The 15,002-nt window shown below is 43.7% G+C and overlaps 1 protein-coding gene across 2 annotated transcripts in view; it reads left to right on the top strand.

The window, feature by feature from the left end:
• Positions 1 to 15,002, top strand: part of CREB5 (cAMP responsive element binding protein 5) — a 399,683-nt gene that overhangs the window by 153,687 nt on the left and 230,994 nt on the right. The gene's annotated exons all lie outside the window — the stretch shown is intronic.

Raw genomic sequence — 15,002 nt, forward strand, 5'->3', positions numbered from 1 at the left:
AGGGAGGTTTCACCAGCCCACCTTCCTTTCCCACAGAGTGTGTCCCTTTTTTCCTAGGATCTGCTGAGCCCAGCCCCTGTGTCTTCCATGTATTTCCAGTCTTGCTTCCCTCTGATTATTCTTCTTTGCTTCTTTTCCTTGTTAATACCTCTTTATTAGTTCTCCCCTTCCTCTGTGTTGGCCCAGGCTCGTTCCTGGAGTAGAAAAAGCAAAAACAGCAAGCCCTTTCCCCCTGGCTTATGTAAAAAAGACAGTACTGCGGTATTGAGAAAAATTGGTAGAAAGGTCGGTTTCGTCAGAATCCCAGACACTCTGTTTATGGGTTGGAAAGAGTTTTCACTTCTGAGTTTCATATGACAGTGCTATCCCCTGCCTACTTGGAGTGTGGTCTGAGGACCAGCAGCCTGGGCAGTACCCGCGAGCTTCTCAGAAATAACAGAATCTCTGGCCTGCTTCCTTATCTTCAGGATGATGGTTATGTGTCTTCTTTCCACCCTCGCAGGAGTAGAGTGAAGAGGAAATAGAAAATTTAAGAGTAGTCAAGTTCCTAGGAAGAAAAAGTAGTAACTTAAGCCAAAGAGCTCTGATAAATTTATATTGTTGAAAGCTGAGAACTGCTTGCTGTATGTTCCCACAATCCTCTGTTTAAAATAGGATAGGGAGCTTGCTGTATTTGGTATGTGCATCAGAATTCAGTGTGAATATTTAGCTGAATATTGGATATGGTGATTTAAAACAACAACAACAACAACAACCCAAAGCAGACCTGCAATGTGCCAATGTGTCTTGCCCCCTTTGTTTTTTAAAAGATTTTATTTTTTAAATTGTTTTTTTAATATGAAATTTATTGTCAAGTTGGTTTCCATACAACACCCAGTGCTCATCCCGACAGGTGCCCTCCTTAGTGCCCATCACCCACTTTCCCCTCCCTCCCAACCCCCCATCAACCCTTAGTTTATTCTCAGTTTTTACCAGTCTCTCAAAGACTTTATTTTTAAGTAGTCTCTACACCCAATGTGGGCTCCAACTTAAAACCCCCAGATCCAGAGTCACATGCTCCACGGACTGAGCCAGCCAGGCGCTTTTCCCTTTGTTTTTCATGTTTGTAGGGATTTCAGATCAAGAGTGAGCATGGGGAACAACATCAGCTTATTCCTCCTTAGAATGCTTTAGAAGGGGTGCCTTGTCTCCCACATTTCTCAACCTATCAGATGGGTTGTGATTTGTGAAGACCCATCTTAACAAATGAGAGCTGTGGGCAGTGATGGTTTCGTGAGCTTGCCATGGGTACCTTTGGTCTCCCATTTAAAAAAAGAATATTAATCTGGCCATTTGAATGCTTGACTTTGCTGGAAGAAGCCAATGCTAAATTAGCTAGTAGCCCTGTTAAATATTTCTTTTCTTTTCAAATGACCGTGGGAGCAAATATTGCCACCATCTAAAGCAAGAACCTATAATATACTACGAGGGTGGAGTGGGTTCTTTAAAGACAGCAGCTAAATCTCAAGGCACTCCTTCACTCTAGTGGTTTGGCTTTGGGCAGACAATTCACAGTTAGGCCAGCTAATCATAATTATTTTATTTTTCTTTCAAGGGGAAAAAACATAAAATGTGTTGGAGTTTACTAGCAGTTTTATAACATTCCTTCCCCCCTGGAGTTCTGCCTCCCCCCTCGCCCCCACCCCAGCTACCCTCTTGGAGGCCCTTAGCGTTCGGCCATTGTTAGTACAATGCTGGTTTTTGTGAAACAATCTTTTAAGGGTTAGCACTAAATTCTAAGATGCGTGTTGACTCTGTCAATAATTTACCCGGCTGGCCCAGGGCTGTACAGTTGGGTGACATTTCTAGGCTGTGTCACTGTGCCTGGGTGGGTGGGAGTGTTTCTCTGGTACATGCGACCTCCCAGCCCACTCCATCTTCTCATTTACTCCTGCATGTCTCTCCTGGTGCGTTCTAGGAGATAATTGTCACTTTTAGGACTCTGTCTCATTGCCAGGCTTGAGGGAGGCTGTTCCTTTTCTTCAGATCCTTCCCTGTCGTGCTTACCATGTTGATTCCAACCCACACATCCTGTCATTTCCATTTTCTCCATGTGACCCATCTAAAACCTTGCCCGGATGGCCGTGGGGGCTCAGCAAGGAACAACCCAACCCATCTCACCAGTGGATTCAGAATGAAACTCTAGGTGGTAACATTTGGGGATGGTTGACTCTTTTATTTCTCGCAGCAAAGAGGAAATGAGTACTTATTTTAAAACATGAGTTCCCTCTGGAGACTGTGTCTTTAAATGAGCATTTGAAATTGCAGATAGTTTTTTTTTTTTTTTCTTGAGACTGCACAGAACCATATTGTAGTAATATTCTGATTTTTATCACAACCTCAAATATTTAAGTGTCAAAATCTGGCCAAGCCACCTGCAAATGTTTGCCATGGCTACTGGCCAACAAAAACAGCAAACAGCAATGAAAGTCTTCATTCAGGCTCAGCGCCTAAGCTGCATCCAGGCAGGGAGGCTGGGACCCACCTGTGCCCACGCACAGTGCTTTTTTGCTGCGGCCAGTGGGTGTGTTCACGACTGGAACTTTGTGGGAGAGGGAGGGGGCCGCCTGTCTCCTGCCCCCTCTTTTTCCTTCCCTTCTCCCGGTGCTTGGCTTCTGCTGCCAACCTTACTTTTGCTTTCTTTTCTGCACCTTCTTTCATGCTGTATTTAAGCATAAAGGCTCGAATATATTAGGAGTGATATTGACAATGAAGGAGTTGGAAATGGGAACAGCACGGTAGTCCAGGGAAGATTTTGAGGGGCAAAGGTGTATGCATCTTTGTAACCATCGGATTTTCATACTTTTTGAGCAGGCACTGAGCCAATCTAGACCAAAGTGGGTGGAAATGCAAAAATCCAAAGAAATAAATTTATAAGTAGGTGGATAAGCAACACAGGCAACTTCTGTGCCATCCCATATCACCCCCCCACCATGCCCTATGCCCAGTTCTGTCAAAGTAACGCTGTTATCCCAGTAGAAACTGGAGGTAAGTATAAATATCCCAAATTGTACTCGTGCGGTTAGGCAAGCTAGAAAAACACACGGTGCTAGAGAGTGTGGGAGGCATCCCCAAACTAGTGACTACTTGTGCTTAGTCAGACTGGCAGACGCTCTCTCAGGAAGAGTGTCTTTGGCTGATTGATGGTAGCATTTTAGGAGATAAGTTTTCCAGATGGGGAAAAAAAAAAAAAAGAGTTGAGCCATGGGCTGTGGGGGAGACAAGTGAGACAGAAAACAAGCATGTGTTAAATATAGATGAAATCGATTCAGCCTTGGAGCAAATATGTGGCAGATTCCAAGCAGTATCTCTGCTGCAGTCATTTTTATTAGATATCATGTAACAGGCTCATTAATTCAGGATTAAGTCAGCAGAACCTGGGAAAAATGGTAGATGAGCATGTAGTGGTCATGTAAATTCCCTTTCTCTGTCTCTTACTCTGTCTTTGTCTCTCTCTGTCTCTCTTTGCATGAGATACTTTTGTAGGAGCCGGTAAGCAGTTGAGGAGGTGGCTATAATCTTAATAGATCCCAGGTTTCCTGAAGGAGTCTAGTTCTCTTTATGGTGTAAGCGTGAGCAGGGAATTCATGCCCGGTGATTCTTCAGGAGAGTAGTAAAGATGGAATGGAATGTGGCATTCTCCACCAATGGACCTCGGTACAGGATTCCGATAGGTCGTGAGAGACACTGCCACTCTACTCCACCCGTTTTCTTCCTGTATTCCGTTTTCATTCAAAATGTTCTACAAATTGAATCCTCTGTAGGGATTCGGGCAAACACGTGAGCTTGTTAGACGATCGGTGAAAAGTACTTGATGGTCATAGTTTACGACATAGAAGTGTTCTGTGCCTAACGTCAAGATACACAAATGTTCCTACGAAAGCTCGTATCTTGAACAAAAGATATCTGGCTCGTTGGGGAACATTCTGGTTAAGATGTCAGGAACCGTGAAAATATGGTCAACCGCATGCATATTTGAAGCCATTAGTGTATGATATTCCTCCTTCGTTTTGTACTACTTTGAATCCTGGCACATCAATGTCCATGTGATGTGTAACTATGTTAGCAATTTGGTCCTAAACCCTATTTGCATGGGGTTGTGGTTGGACAGTATAGGCCTGGTACTTAGCCAGAAATTGATATAAGATGCCGTAGAAGCAAACCTTGTTTTATGTAAAAATAAAGAGAAGCCAGTACGCGCCATAAATTGTACCTCCTTTTGCCCTTTCTGCACTTCTTTTCTGTTTGCAATCTCTGACACTGTGTATTATACAGAGTATTAGGTGTGGCTAATACTTGGTCCTTGACGTGACCGGTAGTCATAGTAATAAAGCTTGTTCTGCCTCAGAGTGTGTTGGTGTTAAAAGCATGCTACCTTTTCTACCAGAGTCATGCGGCTCCGTTGTATAAGTTGGTGTTGCTGTTTGAGGTGTTCATTGAGATGGGAATGGTAATTGATTTGAGGATTTTTGTGTCACTGTTGCTCAGAAATTAAGGGAGAGAGGTCGGCTAATGGCGCTGCCACAGAAAAGCAACATTTCAAGAGGACTTAAGATAAATAAAGCAGCTGACAATTTGGGAGTGTGCTTGCTCTGTAAATGCATAGGTGTGTAAAACCACTATCCAGAGTTTTCTTTAACTTCACAAGCCAAACTGAACATGAGTAAGACCGTCACTGCCCACCCCAGGCTGATGCTAGTGACATCCAGGCCAGCCTTCTTCCTGCTGGAGGCAGCAGACCAGCAGGTCCCAGGGTGTCACTGGCCCACGGCCCTTTGCCAGGACAGCTTGAAGACCCCTTTGAGTAATTCAGAATAGAAGCCTTTACTTCCTGCTTTGTGTTTTGCTGAGTATCGTGGCTGTGAACATTGCTTTATTGTTAGAAAGTTGCTGGATCTTTCACAGCCCTGAGAACATTTACGAGGGCCCTTCAGGGGGATGCTTTCTGGGAGGGTTGACGGACTTAACCATATGGCTCCCGTTAAATCCCATGCAGAGCCTTGAGAAATTACCTCTGACAAGGGGGCCAGCAGCCTTTCCACTCACAGAGTTTTATGTGTGGAACGAAAAATTAAGTACTGATACTTGAGGAAATATAAGGTTTCTTAACATTCAGAAGTTGTAATACCACATGGTATTGTGGCCAGATGAAGGGGGCAGAGCCAGAACACCAGAGCACATGGCTGCATATTCCAAGAGGCGGAAAAATAACCCTGCTCTTGTCTCTGAATCCGGCTCTTGCCTTGGATTCCTCAGGCGAGCTTTGTGTGCCTTGCTCCGCCAGCTCCTCACCTGGAACACAGCAAGGCTGGTATCTTCATCCCTTTACAGTGATATAAGAAAATACCCCAGACCCAGTGGCTTAAATAGCAGACCTTCATTTCTCACAGTTCTGGAGACTTGAAAGTACAAGGTCAAGGACCTTGGTCAGAAGATTTGGTTCTCGGTGACGACCCTTTTCCTGTCTTAGAGACAACTGCCATTTTGTTGTGCGCTCACCTGACCTCTTCTTTGTGCTTGGTGGGGTAAGGGTGGGGAACGTCGGTAAATGCTGGTATTTCTTCTTCTTAGGAGGACGCTAATCCCATCCCACCCTTATGACCTCATCTAAACACGATTGTTTCCCAAGTCCCTACCTCCTAATACTATCCCATGGGGAGTGAGGGATTCAACATATGAATGTGGGGAGTACACAAACATTTAGTCCATAAACAGCTAGTTGGGAGAGAAACTTGGAGGTCACCCCACAATGGCTCAAGCTTTTTGTTAGACAAGCCCTCCATTGGTAATGAAGACAAAGAAGGAAGTTGACATTTATCCAACATCTACTATATGTTAGGCCCTGATCTAGCATTCCGTGTTGTTTCCTATAATTGTCCAAGAGCCCAGGGAAGCAGGAATTATTTACTCCAGTTTCATTGCTCAAAGAAGAGGAGTAACTTGTCCAACATCGTTCAGCCAGTGAGATGAGCAGAGTTTGAACGGAGGTCTGTTGGACTCCAAAACACATGCTTTCCCTATACTCCGATGCATAGCAATCCCAGTGCTGTGGAAGACACATGAGCTTGTCTGGCCGTTTGGGAGAATCCAGTGTGAAGAGCCTCTGTGCTGTGCAGGATGGTCAAGGGCAGAGGTAGACACATTGAGTGGCTAGCAGCTGCTCCAGTCCTGCAGGGGAAATGTATAGGAGATCGGAGACTGTTTTGCACATGGGGAAGCAGAGTTGGTCTGTACCTGGGAGCTCTGGCCAAATTTCCTCTTTTGTAAGAAAACCAAAGTCACTGCAGAGAGTGACTGCTCTTTCTTCAGCCATTTGGTTGCTCTGCACTGGGCTTCTTGGTCTCAAGGAAGACCCCCCCCCCCCCCCCCCAGCCTTTGCCCAGATGAACTATGTACTTCAGATTTATTCTGATCTCTGCTGTGGATAAGTGAATTTGCCTGTGACCTCCTCTCCGAGGAGGATTTCATTTCTGGACCTTATGAACAGAAGCCCTGCTCACAAAGTTTCAGTAGCTTCCATATAGGTTACTCTGTGTGAATCTGCCCCCGACCCCATTTTTAGAAACAGATAGGCGCAGATGAGGGTCTGCTTCTAGAGCAAATAGCCCAGAATCATTCACTCCGTGTCCGTCTTAAATCTAGACAATTGCTCTTTTCTGCAACATATTGAAGAGATATGCCTGGGGAACCAGAGTTTGCTCAGAGCTAAACTATGTTGGGTCAGAGGAGAGCCTTGTAAAAGTATTGGCCATGAGTTCAGAGGTGATAGGTTTAGGATAGTCCGAGCTCTGCCATTTAAAAGGTTTTCAACTCTGGCCAAGTGCTCAACTTCCCTGGGCCTCAGTTCCTTCATCTCTATATGAAAAGGTTAACCAACTGATTTCAAGTCAGTCCTAGTATCAGAATTCTCAGACGGTGCTTTTTCTGTCTCAAATTTATTTTCCCTCTTGGCTTGTTTTCTTCTGAGAGTTGAATTTGGTGAGAGCTCTAGATGATGTGTTTACGGATGTGTTCAGGTACTACAGTGGACCAGAACAGATTAGGGCTTGGGAGTGCTTGGAAAGAGGAGGCTGGTGCTGTCAAACAGAGGGGTCCCAACATATGAAGCCAGAGAGATCTGATTTCCAGAGTCAACTCCTAGGTGAATAACTACAAATTTCTAAGTCTGTTCCGTGGTAATGAGCATACCCATTTTACATTTACATGTAAATGAGCATACCCATTTACATGTGACTTGCCCCAAGTCATACTAATAATGGCAAGAGCCAGAACCGGAAGCAAGGCCACCTACACTGCACTGTTCTGTGGGTCTGAATGAACTTGACTCGCCAAGTTTTGGTTTCATTGCCTGTAAAACGGGGAGGTATCACTAGAAAATCCTCAAAGTCCTATTCACTAAAAAAAAAAATGTAGTGATTTTCATAACAAGTTTAATTTTGAAAACGACCTGACATGGTACGTTCTTTGAAGGCACAGTACTACATGCATGGCTATGTGTAGTTTCCTCCTTTGCACTAATCTTATCAATAAATTGTTCTTTTATTGTCACTTTGCTAAAAGTATCTCATTGTTGGAGATCTCACAAGAAAAACATAAAAGCAACAGCATACTAGTGAAAGATATAAAGCAAGTCCGATGCAAGAAACCTGGACAATGATCTTGCCAGAGGCAGCTCTTTTGGAAAATGCTGTCCACTGTCTTCTTTTCTGGCATTATTGTCATTTTGGGGTTTACTTCGTGGAAGATTTGAAACATAGGGCTTTAGTTTATGTCAATATTGAGTGTCTTCCTAGAAAAGTAAGCCTTGGATAAGGTGCCAAGTAACTAGACATTGGGGGTTAGGATATATGTTTCCCATAATACAAAATGCAATAATGAACTACCTTTCTGTACTTGTCATAGTTTCTACATGGGGATTGGCTCAGTATTTCCTGTTTTCAGGACCGGAAACATGGATGCCTAGCTGCCTCATGACAGCTCCTGATGTGTGGTTTAAAGAGAGTCCCAGGACTAAGTGTAATCATTCCTTGGTGAATGCCAAAAGGGGTATTAACACGGGGAAGTGATCAGTGTGTGTAGTGCTCTGCAAGGCAAGCATCTTAGGAGAAATGAACCTGATAAAGCAGATCTGGTCCTTTGTAACTGGGAGGGCACTTTGCTCTTTTGAAGACTGAGCAAATAACATGGCAGTGTCTCAGCGGGCATTTCTGGTCATTTGTAGCTTTCATATTCTTAAGTACTGTATGTCTCATAAAGTGTGAATAACTCCGCCATCTGAACTGATTGACAGGTATTTTCTGAGTTAAGAGACGGCTGTTCTAGGAATTTGCAGATAGTTCATGGTACCCATTGCGTATATCGTGTATGTATGTAATTGGACATCTTGGGATTCAAAAGATAAATGATTCAATAGGTTCTCTCATATGTGTTTTTCAATAATACTATTTCAATCCTTATTAGATCATATGGATTTTCTGTACCATCACTTTTTATAACTTTTCTGATGAGGATTTGGTCAAAGATTATACAAATTCTATGGGCATTTACTTTTGGTGGGATGAGAATTACGCATTTTAATAAACATCCAGTTTGGTCTTGGATCTTGGATATAAAGGGGATCCTTGATATTAAGTTTCAGTTACATCCAGATGGAATTCAGTTTCAATGAAGCACAACGCAAACCCATTGTTGGGGACTGAAAGCCATAGCTGGTGGTTTTGACTGTACTACTCCCAAGTTCTTTACACAGACCCCCTTGATCTCGCTGGGCCCTACTTTTCCATCTTATGAAAAGAAATAATGAAACCAGCTTACCTATTAAGTGCCCTCTTGTAGCTCTTAGGAACAAGTTTGTTTCTTTACCACAACTAACACTCTACCACAACACTGCTTGGCTGATATGGATCGTGGAAGAAGAAATTCCATAAAATCAATACGTTCAAATTTAGTAGGCAATCTAGTCATCTATTTGCCTTGTATGCTGTGCTTTTGGTAAATATCAACGTAAAATTCCTGTAGAGTAATAAACATTCTTAATGGTACCAGACATGTTTAAAAGAATTTGGAGTTTTATAGTTTCACCCCCTTTGGCAAAGTGCATTTTGGCTGGTGAATAGTCTGGTAGAGTCTGTAAAATGATAGGACCCTTGTGAGTGTGGGGTAGAGACATGTCGGCATGTGCTTGGGTTGCTTTTGCAGGATTGCAGAACTTTGCAGAGAACAGATGGCCCCAAACATCTTTGAAATGCCAGAAATGACTTCCCCAATAACCACAGGCCCATCGTATATTGGTTCAGATATGGTAATTCACAAACCAAATGCACAGCACTTCACAGCTGACCTCTAATTTATTATTTTCACCTCTTTCCATAATCCTATGCTGAGTCAGAGTATATTTTTAATGACAAAACTAAGCAAAAATGCAACTTTATAGATGCATATTCCAAACGATAGCCTCTCTAAAACATTGGGAGAAGGAATTTGAAAATAGGGGCACCTGGCTGGCTCAGTCGGTGAGGCATGTGACTCTTGATCTCAGAGTTGTGAGTTTGTGTCCCATGTGGGGTGTAGAGATTACTTAAAATAAAATCTTTTTTAAAATGTTTATTTATTTTTGAGAAAGAGAGAGAGAGGGAGAGGGAGAGGGGCAGATAGAGAGGGAGACAGAATTTGAAGCAGGGTCTAGGCTCTGAGCTGTCAGCAGAGAGCCTGACATGGGCTCGAACTCACAAACCACAAGATCATGACCTGAGCTGAAGTCAGACGCTTAACCGGCTGAGCCACCCAGGCACCCCTTAAAAATAAAGTCTTAAAAAAATAATCCCAAGTAAACTGTGTACACTGTTATAGGAGACCAGGGAATTTTAAAGCCAGTTAGATCCAAATGGAAATTGTGTGTGTGTGTGTGTGTGTGTGTATGTATGTATACATTTCATGATATTTTGCTCTACTGGAAAATAATTTAGGCCATTTGACATATATGTTACCTTATTCAAAGCCCTTGAAGAATTCTTGATATATTCTGTATATTCTAAATAGCATGGTTATTCATGATGCCCTGAATATCCCTTATACTCTCCCTCTTACATGACAATAAACTATACCAGCACCTTGGAACCACTTTTAAAGAATAGCCACAGGGGTGCCTGGCTGGCTCAGTTGGTAATGCATGCAACATTTGATCTCGGGCCATGAGTTCGAGCTCCACGTTGGGTATAGAGGTTACTTAGATAAATAAAACTTAAAACAAAGTTTAAGTTAAGTTGAAGAATAGCCACAGTGACTGACAAGCATAATAAGATTAAACAAGAAAAAACTCACGTAGATTCACATGAGCCCCTTTACCTAATTTTCAGAAAATTGAAACAATTTCCTCATTATCTAGAAAATGACCATTTGGTTGATGGATTATGTTTTCAGGAGAAGCCACTTTTTATTTCTCTGACACCTTGACATCATTGGCATGTGGGATGATATACTTAGGTGCTAATGCTAACATCCCTGGAGGGTGGTGACAGCCAAATCTTAGAGCAGGGGAGGGAGACTCAGCTCAGGTGGTGATTCCCTTCCTGTGAGGAGGAGGGCAAATATTTCAGAGAAAATTGGCGGTGATGCTAATCATGGGCTTGGGGCTTCACCAAAGAAGGCTTTGATTTACCCGGAGATTCTAATTTATAATACACAGTAGAGTGGGGGTGGGAGGGCACTCATCTGGAATCCTGACTCTCTCGCGTTTCTCTGTCCCTCGCTTCCTCCCTCCTTTCTTCCCATTTCCCCTGGAAAGAAAGGAGGAATACATCAAATTATTTATGTCTGTCATTTGGCCATGGCTCTGGCTAAAAGTCTGGATTTGGAGAGAGTTTAAAACTTTTAACTAAAAAGAAAATGAGGTTGTGTGTGTGTGTGTGTGTGTGTGTGTGTGTGTGTGTGTGCGCGCGCGCGCGCGCACGCGCGTGCACGTCTGTGTGCGGTGTCAATTACTAGACATGTCCCAATCCACCCTCATTGTGTGGATAGCTGCTATTTATTTAATTTAACTCCGTAGTCAAGCACTTTGCAGGAAACTAGAGGAGTGAGTTTGTCCAGATCTCTTTTGGCAAATGTGTGTGTGTCTGTGTTTGTGTGTGGGAAAGAAAAAGACAGAGAGAGGGAGGGAGGGTGGAAGGGAGAGGGAGACAGGGAGAGAGAGAGAGATGGAAAGAGAGAAAGAGAGAGAGAGAGAGGAGAGAGAGAGAGAGAGAGCGACAGAGACAGAGGGACAGAGAGATTTTTATAAAAAGAGTGTGTGAAACTTTGGCTGCCCCACCGAAGCCACATACAACCAACATTATATTGGGTCCACCGCGTTCCATAATTATTATTGCCATTAGGAATAATTATTATTTGCTTCATTGAGTTGGCAGTTTGGAGCCTGCCTGAGACAGAGGCTTTTCACAGGAGCTGTAGAGCACAAAGAACCGAGCAATCACCCACAAGTGCTTCAACATGTTTGGACGACGTCCTTCTCTTGGTTCACTTCATTGGGTTTCGTACACATTGAGCTTCAAATTGAATGAAAAGTTCATCAGATACAAAACCAGCATGAATGAGCGCCCACACTCAGAAAGCTTTTTCTTTTCTTTTCTTTTCTTTTCTTTTCTTTTCTTTTCTTTTCTTTTCTTCTTCTTCTTCTTCTTCTTCTTCTTCTTTTTTTGATTAAATGCTGAATTCCTGATGTTTCTCAAGTCTGGAGATGAGAGTTCTCTTCATGAAGCTGTGTTCCTTGAATTAAAAATAGAAAAATAAATAATAAGTTGAGTCTTCAGTTAGAGGCTGGGTTTGAAATGGTATGAGAGGAAAACGTACAAGGACAGGAGGAACACCCAACGGAAAAGCAGCATGCTTACTTAGGAGGCAGAATATTTACAACCTTGACTTTGGTTGTTTTTTTGTTTTTTTTTCCTGATTTGTTTTCACTCCTGGAAACTCTCCAGATTCCAGATTCTGTATTGTTTCCTTCGCTTCTCATCCTGAAATACCTGTGCCATGGGCAGCCCACACACCTTCCTTAGGGATCTCAGGTAGAGTGGGGCCAGGTATTTTCAACGAGTGGATTGCTCCCAACAGAATCTGTGCCTGGCAAAAGGCTCACCAAGTCATGAAAGTAAGAAGAGCATGACAAGATGTTCTTCCAGACGTTATTTTTCCCATAAGACGTTCCTGGCTTCTTGCCAATGTCTGTACCAGTCATAGGCCTGCGGGCACTTAAAGGGAACAGCACACGCCCTCAAGTGTGGGGTGTCTGTCCCTTCTTCCCCTTAACCTCTTCCTCTCACCGTGGGTGTTTGTAGCCAAAGCTGCTGAATCAGACCCCTCAAGAGCCTCCTAAAAACTGCTGAATCAGAAGAAGAAGAAAATCCCCAACAGCTTCCATTTGACACATCAGAGCCCACACAACTGAGTGAATGTCAGCTTTGCGTCTATAGATACCCAGTCTGTCCTCCGTCCCAAAGCCAACCAAGATTGCTAGACAGTGTCAGGGAAGACCAGGGGGACCTCGCTAGGCGTGGGGGAGACACCATGTCTGTGGTGGGAGACACCCCCCTTAGCAGGTCAGGAATGGAAGCAACTGTGTACACACCTTCTCCCAGACATTGTGCTCCAGTGGGGTGAGTGACGGGAACTGCTCCCCACCCTCCACCCGCCACCCACTGAATAGTGACTTCTTCTATTACTATACGTCATTAAATGGGTTCCTTGGGTGAACACCGCTGGTGTGAATAAGAAGCGAGTGAAAGTTTCACTGTAGTGATTTCCAGGGATTTGTGATCCTGGACATTATATGTAGGAAAACTGTTTAGAGGGAAAATATTCCAAAGGAGCATTCCTGTCTGGGTTTTTATAAAAGATGGCAAAATGGTACTTTAAAGGAAAAGAAATCTAGCGCTTTCCCTGTGGTAGTAAAGCTTGTCTTCAGCTAAGGTTGCTTGCAGGTATAGAATCGCTGTCTTTTCATCTGTGATTTGTTTTAGAGATTTAGGGGAGGGAAAGGCCAGGGAAATGGCCTGCATCAGCATGGAGTTTAATAAAGATGGAACCCTAATTTGTTCCTTTTCAGTGGTAACCGTCACAAGGAACTATGTCTTTACAAAGCTGTGTGCAGTGTATTGTTTCTATCAGTCCTTAATAGAAGTCCCATTGTTACATTCTCATTCAAAGATCCTGTTGTACCAAGTCTTACCATAGGAAGTGCTTCTTTTAAGGGTGTTTCTATAGAAAGCATTTGATCCCTCATGTTTTAGTGATGGATTTCTCTGGAAGGCTGGGAGTTCTTCAAAGTCTCGTGATACTGGTTTTTATAGTGATGTGCCTGGTGTTTCTTCTGTTGAGCTCTGTCTCTCCATTAACTGACTTAATTTTAGTTTCTTTTCTACAGTCAAGCAATGAAAAGAGCTTGCAAGTTTTGGTAATTGTTCTGGAACGGGTTGTGTGGTGAGTTTTGGGGGAGCTTCCAAATAGAACTATGCCCTGTCAGAAACTACAGCCACATTAGATGGCAGACACCAAGGGAGAAGCGGTGATGTCACAGTCTGGCATATGACGACACCAGGGTAACAGTTAAACTGCACACAGATTTTTCCTTTAAAAAACCTGACTGCCTACTATGAAAGATGACCAGATAGACCCCAGTACATTATAATGTGATGTCTACGTGCTTGTCACAAAGATGAATCGTTAGAACGTAGGCAGCCAGAATCCACTAAACTGGGCTCTATAGAGCCTGCTCGGGGGCTGCCAAAGATTATGGAGGTGGAGATTGGCCAGGTGGACAGGCACCCCATCTCCCAGGTACCCCTTTGCCCAGAGAAGCTCCACATTTTTTCACCCAGTTGAGTTTCTACCTAATCATTTCTTTGAATAAAGGCTTCTACAGAGAGAAAAAGGTTTGAAAACTACCGAATGAGGAGAGTCTTTTCTCTCTAGGTACCACGAGAGAAAAAGTGAATTTGGGGGCATGCTTATATAGGCACCATGATGAAGACCGGTTTCCTGGAGAAGTAGTGATGCCATCACCATTGTGGAAAGTACATGGGATCGGGGAAACAAGCTGTGGTTTCCAAAGTGATGGGGAAAAGGAAAACATGAAAGAACTTTTAGCAGCTGGTTGGGAAGGAAGAAACTGGTTAAACGGAAAACATAAGGACTTCATGGGAATTTGTACATTTTAATCTCTCAGGAAAAGGTAGAGCAACAAGAAAGGAAGTTGTGCTGTTTCAACTCACTGTTTCGGCGAGATACATGAACACTGGGGATCACAAGATCTGAGGCACTGAGACCCCGGCCACCCAAAGAGGCCGTGTTCATGGACTGAGGGCCCCAGACGCCTGGGCCTCACCTGCCACCTTCCATCTGCAGACTCTCTTTCACCATTGCAGTTGGGCTCTCTAGGATTTCACTATCATTTTGAAAAAAAAAATGTTATTTATGTATTTTGAGAGCGAGAGACAGGCAGAGAGAGAGGGAGCCAGAGGATCCAAAGCGGGCTCCACACTGCCAGCACAGAGCATGAGGCGGGGCTCGATCCCATGAACCGTGAGATCATGACCCGAGCTAAAGCCGGACGACTGACTGACTGAGCCACCCAGGCATCCCACGGGATTTCACTACTGGTTTTTTTTTTTCGTCTCTTCACAACCTCACCTTTCCCGCAGTCCAACCTGAACTCAGCCTCTTGGCATCCCTAGTAGGACAGTCCCTGACTTCCTCCCCCTTCACAGGCTCAGCAGGTCCTATCTCAGAGGCACGACTCCGTTATTTCTACCTTTGACTACCATATGTGTGTTGTTGCAAGTCAAATTGTGTCCCCCAAAAGATGTGTTGAAGTCTTAACCCCCGTACCTCTGAATGTGACCTTATATGGAAACAGGATCTTTGCAGATAGAATCAAGTTAAGAAGAGGTCGCACTGAATTAGAGTAGGCCCTA

This window comes from Panthera onca, chromosome A2 (genome assembly GCF_046562875.1).
Source record: "Panthera onca isolate mPanOnc1 chromosome A2, mPanOnc1 haplotype 2, whole genome shotgun sequence".
NCBI classification, from domain to species: Eukaryota; Metazoa; Chordata; class Mammalia; order Carnivora; family Felidae; genus Panthera; species Panthera onca.